Genomic DNA, 12,555 nt, shown 5'->3' with positions numbered 1-12,555 from the left:
GGGCACCCAACACAGTGCACAGAATGTAAAAGCTCCTGATAGAAGACACACAGCTGCAGATAAAAGGAAGAAAAAGGGGTGGGGATAGGGAACGTGGCACTGTTTGTGCCTATTGTAACAGCTCCCTCTAAGAAGGAAATCAAATGCTGGCCTCCAAGCAAGATTTTCATAGTATCAAGTGCGCCTCATATCCAAGAAATTAACATGGCTCATTGCAAGTATAACAGCAATGATAGATCATCATACAACTCATTTGGCTACTACTTATTACAGAGCTCCAAGCACTGAAGCTGCTGCTGCATGTTCCAGTAGCACCTCAGGAGCTCTGTGTACAAAAGTGAACGTGAAAACAGCCCATAGAACCAGTACAACACTCACAACAGAACAGATCCCATGCAGATTTCAGAACATATCCTCCAGGCTCGTGAACGCGGGAGGGACAGTGTTACAATCTACAAGTGACTCCATGATGCAGCAGGTAGACTGAACTCAGTAACAAGAAATCCTCTGTACTACAAAGAGAAGCCACTGAAGTACTGCATTGTCTGTAGTGATTTCAGTTGCATTCAGTTCTTCCTGGTTATCTCATCCTCTTGGGTGAGATCTATTGGGGAAAATCTTTTCGATTTTAAAGCAATTCAGGATCAAACTGAAGAGTAACTCCATTTCACCTGGCACACCAAGCTGACTTGTAAATGCTCACTCGGATTATTACTGACATATGAGAAGCCCTGGACTGACCTAGGAGCCCTTTCTGCCCTATGGACCACCAAGAACATCCTACACCTACTCTAAAAGAGACTTCCCTCACCAGTGCTACAGGCCAGAAGCTTGGCCTTGAGCAAGCTACCTATCAGTACTCAAACAGTTCTTACCTCTCTCCTCATGAATTATCCGGTCCTGGCCAAAGGCAACTCACAGGGCCACAGGTGACCATTCTGAAAAAAAAAAAAAAAGAAACAGAGCCAGCATTAGGTCCACTTCAGGTTTTAAATGGATTTTGACTTTCCTTTGTAAAGATAACGGCTTTGTAAGGTAATGGCTTTAAGCTGTGTCGTGGGAGGTTCAGGTTGGATATCAGGAAAAAATGACTCTTAGAAAAAGCAGTGAGGCATTGGCACAGGCTGGTCAGAGAGGTGTGGGAATCTCTGTCCCTGAAGGTGCTCAAGAACCATGGAGATGTGGCACACAGGGACACGGCCAGTGGGCATGAGTTGGAGCTCAGACTAGATGATCTTAGAGGTCTTTTCCAACTTTAATGGTTCTACGATAACAAACTCACGCCTTTTAATTATGCTATTCCTCAACCCAGGATCAATGACATCTAGTTTCAGCCCAAGCAGAAAACATTATCCTCAGTTTCTGAGCTGGAAAAACATGCCACTGAGGTGTCCCTGTGAATTCTTCATTGTGGCTGTTTGGCAGCTTTTCTGCATGCTTTTCAGCCTCAAGGTAACCTAAAAGAGACAAGCCCTGGTGCGCTCCCAAGCAAAGACTGAAATCCATCCACTTCCCAGTGCCTACCAGTCTTTGTTCCCAGCTCTACAAAAATGCAGCCCAACTAATGGGAGCACAATATGCAAGATGCCAGAGCATCGCTGTGATTTACAGTATGTCTAATGAGCAAATCCAATGAAGAGGTTTGTTGTCTACCATAAAACCAGATGGATGTAAGCAGTGATTAGAAGCAATTAACTCCATGCAGCACTAAATAACTTTCCATCATTAACGTGGTGCTTTTTTTCCCCACCTCATTAGAGGTACACAGGAAAATATATGATGTAAGGCAGGCTCCATAGGAATTTCATACACTCATGTGAACAGGTATGGCAAAGGATAAGAGGGAGGGGAGGAAAAAAAAAGCAAGATAGGAGTTCATAGTGAAGAAACATTCACGTAACCAAACAGCTGGGCCCTCCAAAAGCATCTCTGCCACATGTAACAGCTTTCATCTGTGACAAACTTTTCTTTTACTCATCCTGATATCACAACTGCCACCACCACTGCAGAAAGAAGCCACTGCTTGCAATAACCTTTGACATATCACGTAGTCATCACAAAGAGAGCTGTAAGGCCTTAAAAGCAGTAGTGGAACAGTTGACTAGACCTAGTTAAATTAACACAGGGACATAGCCTAAGGCATTTAAGTTCTAAGTGCTGCAAAAAAAAAAAAAAAAAAAGAGTTGCCAATTTATGAGAACACAGTGCTTCTCAACCACAGCACAGCTTTTAGCCCTGTAATGCCATAATGTTATAGAAAACACAACAATAATGGCAGGGTGGTAAAGTCCCAAGCTACAGCAAATGAGAAGGAGCCCAAATGCAGCAGCTGTGGTTGCAGAAATGAAGCAAGAAAATTTGCTTACCTTTAGAAAGCCTCAGGTAGGCAGAGATCTCTAGCAAGACACCCTTACCTCCACTGCCAACCCTTAAATGAGGTCTGGGAAGGGGTGGATCCTGGCTCCCGCCCTTCTGGTCCCTCAGGTTCATTGCATGCACCTGAGCTCCCTTGGGTTGGCCCTGCCTTCCCACCAGGTGCTCAATCACTGGTTCAGGCTGTGACTCAGCATTTCCTCTACAAGCCCTTATTTTAGGGCCTGCAATCTATGTGCATGCCAGCCTCTTTTTCATTATACATAGAAAAGCAGCGAAACCCCTATCTGCGTGGTACTGCAGATGACATAAGTTTGTTCAAAAAAGCAATTGGCCCACTTAAGTGGCAATTCAGGGTAGCTAGAGCTGTTAACAAAGACCATTACCACCGACTGGGAAAGCCACCACATTGCAGATGGCCACAACTGGGGTTAATATACTTGAAGGACCAGTCAGTACTTCCATTTCTTCCACATTAAGGAGGACAGGAACCCTCACTGGAGACATCTGTTCTCTTACCCCTGCTGCAACTAATTGCACCATGCTGACTTGTGTAAGAAAACTTGAGAGAGGAAAGCAGTTAATCAGGTAGTGTTACTAGTTAGTGTTTGTGCCAGGGCTAGAGCTCTTCTGCAAAAATTGAGCTTACAAGTTCATTGCCATTTTTTGTTTTAAGCCATTGTCACAGGGACTGCTGACTGCATCAGCCCTGGGCTGCAGCAGAGACAAGGCTGACATTAATGACCACTATCAACCTATTCTTCAATAAAGTCTTGTTACAAGGGTAAGCACTTCAGGGAATTATCCGCAAAAACAGCAAAATTGGTCTATTGAAAGCACTGATATGTGTGACTCGGGGCATTCCCTCCTTTCCACATGAATAAAATTTACGTGCACCACCACCTGCCTTCTCTACCTACACTCTTCCCACTGGAGAGCAGTAGACAGCAATGGGATCTCCCTTAGACAAGGAGCTTCGTAAGGTCTTAGGCGACCCTAAGTGTGCCTGTACCATCCCCTGATTTGCTCCCCTTCCTGACTGAGCAATTCCAATTCCTTCAGCTTCCCTTCCTACCCCAGACCTTCAGCCACTTGTTTAACATTGTCTTAGTACAGCAAATAAGATCTTCTTATGGAGGAATGCAGCTGACTAGGTAACAGCAGCAAACAGGCAGTCTCATAAAGATGACTGATAGAGCTAATAGGAAGACTACCTGGAGTGCTCTCTCTTACAAGTGCTGCTTAGTACATGGATTTCTACACAACCCCAGGATTCTCTGCCTCTTCCCTCCTTCCCTTCAAAAATAAAGGCAAGGGGTGGGGGGGAAGCATGGAGCAAAAAGCTGGCGTGTGGCGGTTTGAAATGAGCAAGATGTTAACTAATTTTACTTTTAATCTTCCCTTTTGCTGCAAAGTGAGCCATTCAGGCATCACATCTTCTGCATTTTCCTTGCCTCTTTCAGAGAAGCATATTGGGGCAGAACTTGCCAGCTGTCTGCCTCCTTCGCCTTCTGCTACCATTATCCTGAGGTACCACCCCACCTTCTGGCCCTACAGCTTGGGGGGGGGGGGGAAGGAGGGAGGAAGAGAGGGAGGGAGGATGGAGAACACATTCTTACAACACATCACAAGGGAGAAAAGAAAAAAAAAATACAATAACGAACCTAGATAAAAACTCAGATACAGCATAGATGGAGAGAGATGAATTTTCCAAGTAGCCTTCATCCACATGCACACACCCACACATGGCAAGAGCCAGCCCCGTACTGCAGTTTTTACTATCACTTGCCTTACAACTTCATAAAATCTTTGTCATTAAGCACTCCATTCAGAAATAAAGAGCAGCCACCTCTTCTCCCCCCACCTCGACAGTGCTTTCTATTGCTAACACTCAGCCAAATCAGTTGAGTCAGGTTTGGAATGACTGCCGTTTCACAGCTTGCAGGCTCCACGTACATACAGCATCCTGGAAATCAAAGCCCTAATGCCTCGTGCTGTCTGTGTGTAGGTGTAGCTGTTTGCAAAATATGCAGCATATAGAATGGATGTGTGGCAACAGCTCTACTTTTACAGATGGATCTAAGTGATGTGGAGCGTGAGCGCATCGTGTATCAGCTCTCCCTGTACTCGTCTACAACAAGCGATAGAAAAAAGAGCAAGAACTAATCAAGTAATTTAGATCATTTCTATTTAACCGCCTTCTTAATTATTCCTCTTTGTTTTGCAAGAGCTGTTTTGTTTGGATTTTTTTTTTGTGCGTGTTTTTTGTTGTTTTTATTATTTTAACAAAATCACTGCAAGCACTGCGCAGCCAAGCTATTTTAACTCCTTAAGAACTACGAGGAAATTGCATTCCTATCAACAGCACGTTACACAGTGTCATGCTGATACAAAGAGGTATAGTTTTTTGTTGAACAGAAGTAGAACAAAACCAAACCACATTACCTGAAAGATGAGGTTGTTCACCACCAGGTGCCTCACGCGCAGGTCCAAAGCTTACCAGTACAATTTGTGCATCTTCCCCTAGCTCCATTTGCTCATTTGCTTTGTTACCAATTACAAGTACTAGTATGACACAGTAAGCGGAGGATTCTCCATAAATTTCATTAAAGTTCAAGCAAAAACATAGCCTTTGTCTTCTGGTGCCGCTAATCCTCATACAAACACTTCTGCGTCTACTCTTGTCTAATTTAGGAAGCCTTACCCCACCCCAGCCAGCTTCCCTTGTGTGTTTTGCTCAGCTGGAGGCACCACGAGGTCATTACGGGCCCATCCAAATTAACGAGCTACTCACACGTGTGAGTGTGCTGCATTGTTTAGCTTAAGTGCTCTGCAAATCCAAGAACTGAACCATAGGTAGACCTGTCACAACTTGCCTCCTCAACCTACTTGAAAATTTACCTAAAAATTCAGAAACAAGATGCAAGTTGAGCACAAGTGAAAAACAGACATCTTCACAAATACAGAGTAAGGTACAGATAGATGTTCGTGTCAAACTCCCATCAAACCTAGGAAGCTCTTCACATGCAGGTGTAATTCCATTCCTTTTGGAAGAAGTGGAGGTTTGGATTTGCAGTTCTGAAGTTGTTTGCGATCAATAAGAAACAAGACACCTCTGTGATCGTACCACAATCACCTAGCAGGTTCAAAACAGTCTTTTCTGCAAACAAATCCAGAATGAGCAGAATGTCTGACACCTCCCCTCAGGACAATGACTCCCAAGGATTGATAAATCCCAGGGGAAAAACAAACAAACAACAAACCAAGCCCTCTGAAGAGCTATCCCCACTGTCTCTTTCAGTCCATCAGGAAGGGATCCTCTAGGATGGGCACTTTGATACAAATCTGCTGAGACCGCTCACAGTTCACTCTCAAAACTCATCTCGGAATTGTGTGTCTAAGTACCAAATCCCAAGCAATGAAAAGAATAACTACAACAAACCACTGTAGCACAGGCTCCCAGAAGCAGCAGCTCAGCTTACTTCGCAGGGTTTCACAACAAGCACTTCCAAACGCAGACCGTTAGCTCCATGACAACCCAGTCACATCATTTCTGATAATTTCCAGACAGTTCCCAGTGCTGATGCAACTCTTCTCGCTCAGTATCACCTCAGTCAAAATACCCCTCACCTTTCTGGGCCTGTAACCACTCCATAGCACTGAACCGCAAAGTGCTTATATACTCAAGAGAACAAAACTGCTCAAAGTGAAGCCCAAATCCCTGTATGCAGTTTTGCTCAGGATGGTAAAGTAGTATTATTTTATTAGTCTATTTATATGGCTCTTACCTCCGGAGTGCTTACACTGAGCAACATATTCCGCCAATAAACTGTAAACAACTATCAAGAAAAGCCACAGGCCACTGAAACCCCTTTAGACACAATAAAATAAAAAGATAAGTAAACAAAATACATTGCACCTCTTTACCAGACTTGCATTAGTCCTCCCCTACCAGGGAGACGTACCCCTCGCTCCACAGTCACACCTTATGCATGTCAGTGCTTTGAGAATACATTTGGGAACAGCTGTTTTCAAGGATGGAGCACAGGAAGAGTAAAATGTCATCAAAACTCCCTGACGAACGCCTTGAGAGCTCACTGAGAATTGCAGCCACTGCCATCAAATGGGACTGAGGAGCTAGTTTCCCAGAAACAAGGGCACATATCCCACTGGTTTTCTGCTTTGTTGATCTCTTTTTCATATGTTTTAATTAAAAATTAAAATTAAAATTAAAATAAGTTTTGTTACATATATACATCAACTGCATTACGTATTTTATGAGGGCTGTTCTGAAAGTAATTCTTCCTATTTATGATGTTGGCCCACAATACCAGAGGTGGATAGTGCTGGTACGGCAGTAGGGGCTGAATCTTCCCACCAACATTCTTTTCCATTTTGTTGCCATGTGATAGATGGCAATAGAGGGGCAGTCTGACAAATTGGTGTCTGACGTGGTAGTGCACATGAAGCAAAGGTGTGTCACTGAATTCCTCCATGAGAAAAAAATGGCACCCACTGACATTGCCAACGCTTGTTGAACATTTATGGAGACCAAACAGTGGATGTGAGCACAGGGAGGTGGTGGGTGGTGCATTTCAGAAGTGGATTACCTCTGATAGTGCAGATGTTTACGAGTGCAACACACGGGCTCTTGTTCACCGCTTGTGAAAATTCAGAGCTCATAATGGTGACTACGTTGAAAAGTAGTGTTTTGTAGTTGAGAAGTTGCTCTGTCAAACAGCTTTATTGTGCTCATTGTACCTATTGAAGTTTCCACGTATATAAATAGGAGGCATTACTTTTAGAGCAACCTACCTATTTTATAGCAGGACAAGACAATTCCTCTTCATTCACTGTGGCCCAGGAAAGCCTGAAGGTTGGGCACCCATGCTGTACAGCATACACCTTTCCATCTTTGTTCATATACAGGTATATATGCATACATTCCAATGGTGCTGAAAGAAAATCTTAACACCTGAGACCTACAATGCTGCATCAGACAAATCCACTGGAGTCAGATGTGCAGGTTCAAGGAAGCCAGGCTTCACTGCCTCCTATGGCCACAGGTGGTCAGCTAGCAGTGAGAGCAGTGATGAAGAAATACAACTGCAGCACCTGGATCAAGTGCGGCAGGAAAAGCAGCCCATTGCAGCTTCCCCATTCCAAACAGGTTTAGAATGACGGCTCTGGGTTCATTTACAGCTTACAGCAGTGAGTGTTGAGAACTTCAGAAGTGACAATAATCTAAAATTAAACATCTCCACAAGAAGCATTAAAGGGTTCCACTGGACAAATACTTGAAAACTCTAATTACTCTTCCACCTAACTGGCTCTTACCTTTTCCTTTTGCTCTACTCTGACTTAGAGATCATCTCAGAAGAAATCTGCAGGCAAACCGTGCAGAATGAATCAGCTGTTATTGAAATGAGAACTTTACACAGGGTCTTCGCTTTGCTTTAAATAAATTACGGTCGATTGCTCCTTGAATAGCTTGTCATGTCCTCATGCTTTCAGATTTTTTTGAGCTACCCTATCGCCTGGCTGACCAAACACGCACTGGCCTAAAGTCAAAGCCTTCCATGTCAATGGCACACAGAGGTATACATAAGCAAGTACGATCCTTCTGTTTGTGTCAAATGTCTTCCACTCTCTCTGCTTGTTTGAAGAGATGATATGCCACTGAAATCCATGAGGTGGCATCCACTTACACCAACAGATAGTTAGCATAGTTACTTGGGCACAATAGACGTTTCAGGAGCTGGAGAACACGCTTTTCTTACTTCTTAAATATTTCAAGTGTAAACCAGTCGTAAGTGGCCATTTTTTATGTTTATATTTTTATTTTTTTGCACATTTTTTCCTACTTCAGCAACAATGAACACAACAAAACATCCATCTTTCAGGTCTTCTTTTCTGCGCAGTCTCTCTGCATTTATTTTTCTATTTTTGAACTGACTTTTTCTATAGGCCTCTGAGAACAGAAATTCTTCCAGAGCTTCAATTAAAAAAGAAACCTTTTATTCCGATGTGCTGTTTAGAAAAGCAGCCCAGGAGATGTTTCAGTCATACAGTCGAATTCTGCAAATAGGAACTGAAGGTTTAAAACTGGCCTGGCTGTGAGGAATGCACTCGAAAAGCTTTAGCACTGCTGATGCTAAGGGCAAGTGACAACTGTTGGTGTTCCTTTCCAGTTTGTCTGATGACTTACCCTCAAATAGGCTCCCACTGATGAGAATAATTTGAGTTCTTGACTCTTGCTGCAGAAAAAAAAAAAAAAAAAAACTAAGTACCTGTAGAGGATTTAGGAGTCTGCCGTACAGATTGTATTGTTTAACAATTTGACTTCTATTTCTCACAGCAAAAAACAGAACTTCTAGTTACCTTTGCCCAGCATTCCATGCTGCCTCCCAAAACTCAGTGGAGGCTCTCATAATTCCGTTTTTGCTTACGAATTAATGGACCTGTCGGTTTAGAAGTGCACTAACACTGGGAGGGTTTGTACATATAAACAAATCACGCTGAGGCAGGATGCTTAATTTTTCACATGGAAATCCCTAAGTTAGAATCATAGAAGCTTATCTAGGATAGCAACTGAATACTGCTTGTCAGCCTCCTGGAAGAGCAGCGTGCTAGAAAACACGAAATCCCTAAGTTGAAGGCAATTCCTGAAAATGAGTTGAAAATGAGAAATATTCTCTTACATGTTCGCAAATAGATTTTCAGAAGCAGCTACCAATTTCAGGTGTTCTAATTTCTCCATTTTTCCACTTAGACAAATATTTAAGAAGCTTGATTTTTAGGCACTCTGCATCATTTTAAATTAGTCCTTCTAAGGATGGAATCACAGTACTTGGTACTTCTGAAAAATCTTGACCAAATGCCAAGAATCCGCGTGAAGGAGCAATGCTCCAGAGAAAAATAACAGTATTGTCAGGATTTTGAGCAGGTGTACCTACCTGGTTCACGTGGTGCCAAAAAACATCTAGTGCAAATTGCATAACTATGGCACTTCATACCGCAAGGGAATAAGCTGATCTTTCTCAAAGCCTACCTTCTTATTCAGCCTGAAGGAAAACAACATGGGGAAACAGCCTGTGACATACCACAGCCCATGCCTTCACCTTTATTAATAAAAATTTGATCCATTTCACACCTGAAGAACTGCCTGACTGAACATTAAAAGTATGGTGATGAAACAGTGCAACCCCGACTTTTCTAAATGCTGGCATCTCTAGCTTTCTTATTTGTCTTCAACAAAATGAAGTGTTGCATGGCTCCCCTTTAATGTCTGTGCACTGAGTTATTAAATAAATGACTGTGTGCAATGGCAGTGGCCCATGACACGCAGCTATTTCATACTCACAATGCAAATTCAGCTGGATGGATGAAGCTGTCAAACCGCATCCTCAGTAGGATATTTGTTAGCCTCATTTTGCTGCTGTCACGGGCTATACACGTTATTCTGGCCTACTCTCATGCCAGGCAGGAGTTCTGAAGGCAGTGCTAGGAAAACAAAGTCTAGAAAGCAGCACAAAATTCTCTTTTACCTCAATCTCCCTTTCAGAATAACAACAGAAGGAGAAGCTGTAGCTTTATAACAGTGTAGAACAAATCCGGTACAGAAACACAAGCATGATCTAGAAGCACAAATGTCATGCACTAGATTTTGAAGCCATATTTCATAATGCCTTTTTAATTCCATGATGGGGTTCTGAATCTCATCTTCTCTGCTGGATCACTGATATATACTGGTAGTAGGTATATTAGCATATGGAGGATTCAGGGGGTGAATAATTATATTCTGACTTCAAGGATGGAAGACTAGTGAAGCCAAGAGAGGTTAATGTGACCAAGCACCTCCACTATACTACCGCCTAATAGGCCCCAGCTCCAGCTTCTGGAAATGAAGAGAATGACGTGCTCTCCATGTCCAGGCTGATGTTGGGCTCTCCATCACTGCTATTAATCATGACAGTGACTTCTGAGGCAGGTACTTGCATACTGAGCACTGCTGTAATGCAACTTAAGTTACAAGGAATGCCTGCAGAATCTGACAGCTTTTGGAAAGGATAGCAGTATGGACAGGATTGGAGTGTCCCACTAAAGAGAAACCAAGGTTAGTCACCGTAATTGTCCTGGTAATTCAATCCTCACAAGGTAACTACTTTTAAGCATTCAATCTCCTGCAGTCATACTCAGTAAGTAAAGCCCTAATGAGACACACACAACCACACCACCATGTACTCACATACACACACACACAGATTATAAAAGCCAAAATAACTTTGGCACAACACAAAGAGGTGGCTGTCAACAAAAACAGATGGTCAAAGAATTGGGCAAACACTCAGAGTTCCAGAAATGAAGCTTTTGCTTTCATTCTAAATGCCACACTTTCTTAACCAGTTCCAGACAAGAGGATACATGAAGCCAGTCAAAAGCTAGCTTCCTGCCAGGCTTCTCTGTTTTCATGACAAAATTAAGAGTCCACAGATGGAATAACTCAAAGCTAATTTCTACACAGGTTGGTTTCCCCTCTCTCCCTCCTCCCCATGATTCCAAACAACAAGAATAACATATTGTAGGAAATTAAAGCAACAACTACAAGAGGAGAAAAAAAAGTAAAATTGGAGAGTTAGGTCATTTTGTTGCTATGACTTCAGTATGAGGAGAGCTGTATTTAATTCAAGAATGTATTTTTCTCACTGTGTCCAAGAAACCCATTCTTACAAAAAGCCTGACAAAATCAGCCTCCACCATTTATATGACTGTTTACATGGGTGGATAGTGATAGGACAAGGGGGAATGGTTTTAAACTAAGACAGGAGATTTAGGTTAGATATTAGGAGGAAGATTTTCACTCAGAGGGTGGTGACGCACTGGAACAGGTTGCCCAAGGAGGCTGTGGATGCCCCATCCCTGGAGGCATTCAAGGCCAGGCTGGATGTGGCTCTGGGCAGCCTGGTCTGGTGGTTGGCGACCCTGCACATAGCAGGGGGTTTGAAACTGGATGGTCATTGTGGTCCTTTTCAACCCAGGCCATTCTCTGATTCTATGATTCCAAGTACTTCTCAGTTTCTCCCATTAACTCAAAGTAAAAAATCTTTCTCTGGCCCTGGCCTGTGACCAAACTACCAATGGCTTCAGAAAGTCCAAGCTTTCTTCCAATGTTCTTTATATCACTTTCTCCTACATCCTCATCTTTCCATTAACTCAAATGGAACCCATAGCAAAGCAGGTCAGGTAAAATGCTGTTGATCGGAATATGTCTAGCTTGCAGCACAGTAAATCACAACTGAAGTACTTGACTGACAGTGCTGTACGCCTCTCTGAAACTGCAGATGTAAGTGAGCTAATGTTATAACTACTGAAGTTCGTAAAAGTAAAATGCAGTACTAAGAATCTTTGATAGTTCAGTAACTGTTCATTTTTAAGTCTTATAAACGTAGTTTCAAAACACCCAAGAAGCGTATCAAATTATTTTTCTCTTGCCTTCAAACTGGCATTCCCAAGTTTTCTGCCAAGAACAAAGGCATTCAAATACATGGACTGTGTTAAAAGTTAATCTCTCAAAGAGTTGGGGTTAGTCAACCATCATTGTCCTGCTGTGTTTTGATCAAAACAAAAAGAACTGGAGAAGAGTAGGTTAAAAAAAACTGTTGTAGAACAAGATATAAACATGGTTTTGTTTGTTGAGACAGAATGAAAGAACAGAAAGAAAGAATAAAAGACAGGAGAAAAGTAAAAGGATGCAACATAAAAGGTTTTGAGCAGAAACTGTGTGTCATTCAACAGTTTGATACAGTTGGAGTTCTCTGAACATACCTTTAGTACAAAACCACCACTGTTTGCAAAACCTCTGCTTGACTATTTCCAGATAGCTTAACAACATTACAGACCAGTTCCAATGCAGAAGTGAAACCACTTAAAAGGCCAGCAGCCACCATTAATTTGGACAGAAGAAATATGTTATTTGGAACAGATTAATGTTAATACATAAGACAGCTGAAAAATAAATCTATCCATAGACTTCACCTTCCTTCCAGTCTTTTGTCAACATACAGTATGCAGTGTAGAAAGAAGCATTAGATTTCTACTTGCCTTTAAGGCACTATTTCACCATGCTACAGTTAAAAACCACCACCCTATTACATGAGGCTCTGTGTGCTTCACAAGCCTAGG

General features: G+C 42.4%; 2 long non-coding RNA genes across 2 annotated transcripts in view; both read right to left on the bottom strand.

Annotated features, from left to right (window-relative positions):
* LOC112532318 overlaps window positions 1–2,410 on the bottom strand; it is a 241,610-nt gene extending 239,200 nt beyond the window's left edge. Inside the window, exons 1-2 of the long non-coding RNA XR_003074875.3 lie at window positions 2,367–2,410; window positions 876–938 (exon numbers count right to left, since the gene is read on the bottom strand). This is a non-coding gene — a long non-coding RNA (uncharacterized LOC112532318). The remainder of the gene's footprint in view (window positions 1–875; window positions 939–2,366) is intronic.
* Window positions 2,411–7,204: 4,794 nt separating this feature from the next.
* On the bottom strand, window positions 7,205–11,244 carry LOC121110558. The gene is made up of 3 exons (XR_005859886.1): window positions 9,737–11,244; window positions 8,582–8,630; window positions 7,205–8,451 (listed from the first exon to the last, which is right to left on the bottom strand). It is a non-coding gene; the product is annotated as an uncharacterized LOC121110558 (long non-coding RNA).
* Between the last annotated feature and the right edge of the window lie 1,311 nt (window positions 11,245–12,555).

The sequence above is a fragment of the Gallus gallus genome, chromosome 4 (assembly GCF_016699485.2).
Source record: "Gallus gallus isolate bGalGal1 chromosome 4, bGalGal1.mat.broiler.GRCg7b, whole genome shotgun sequence".
Lineage (NCBI taxonomy): Eukaryota > Metazoa > Chordata > Aves > Galliformes > Phasianidae > Gallus > Gallus gallus.
This window is presented reverse-complemented; position numbering and strand designations above follow the sequence as displayed.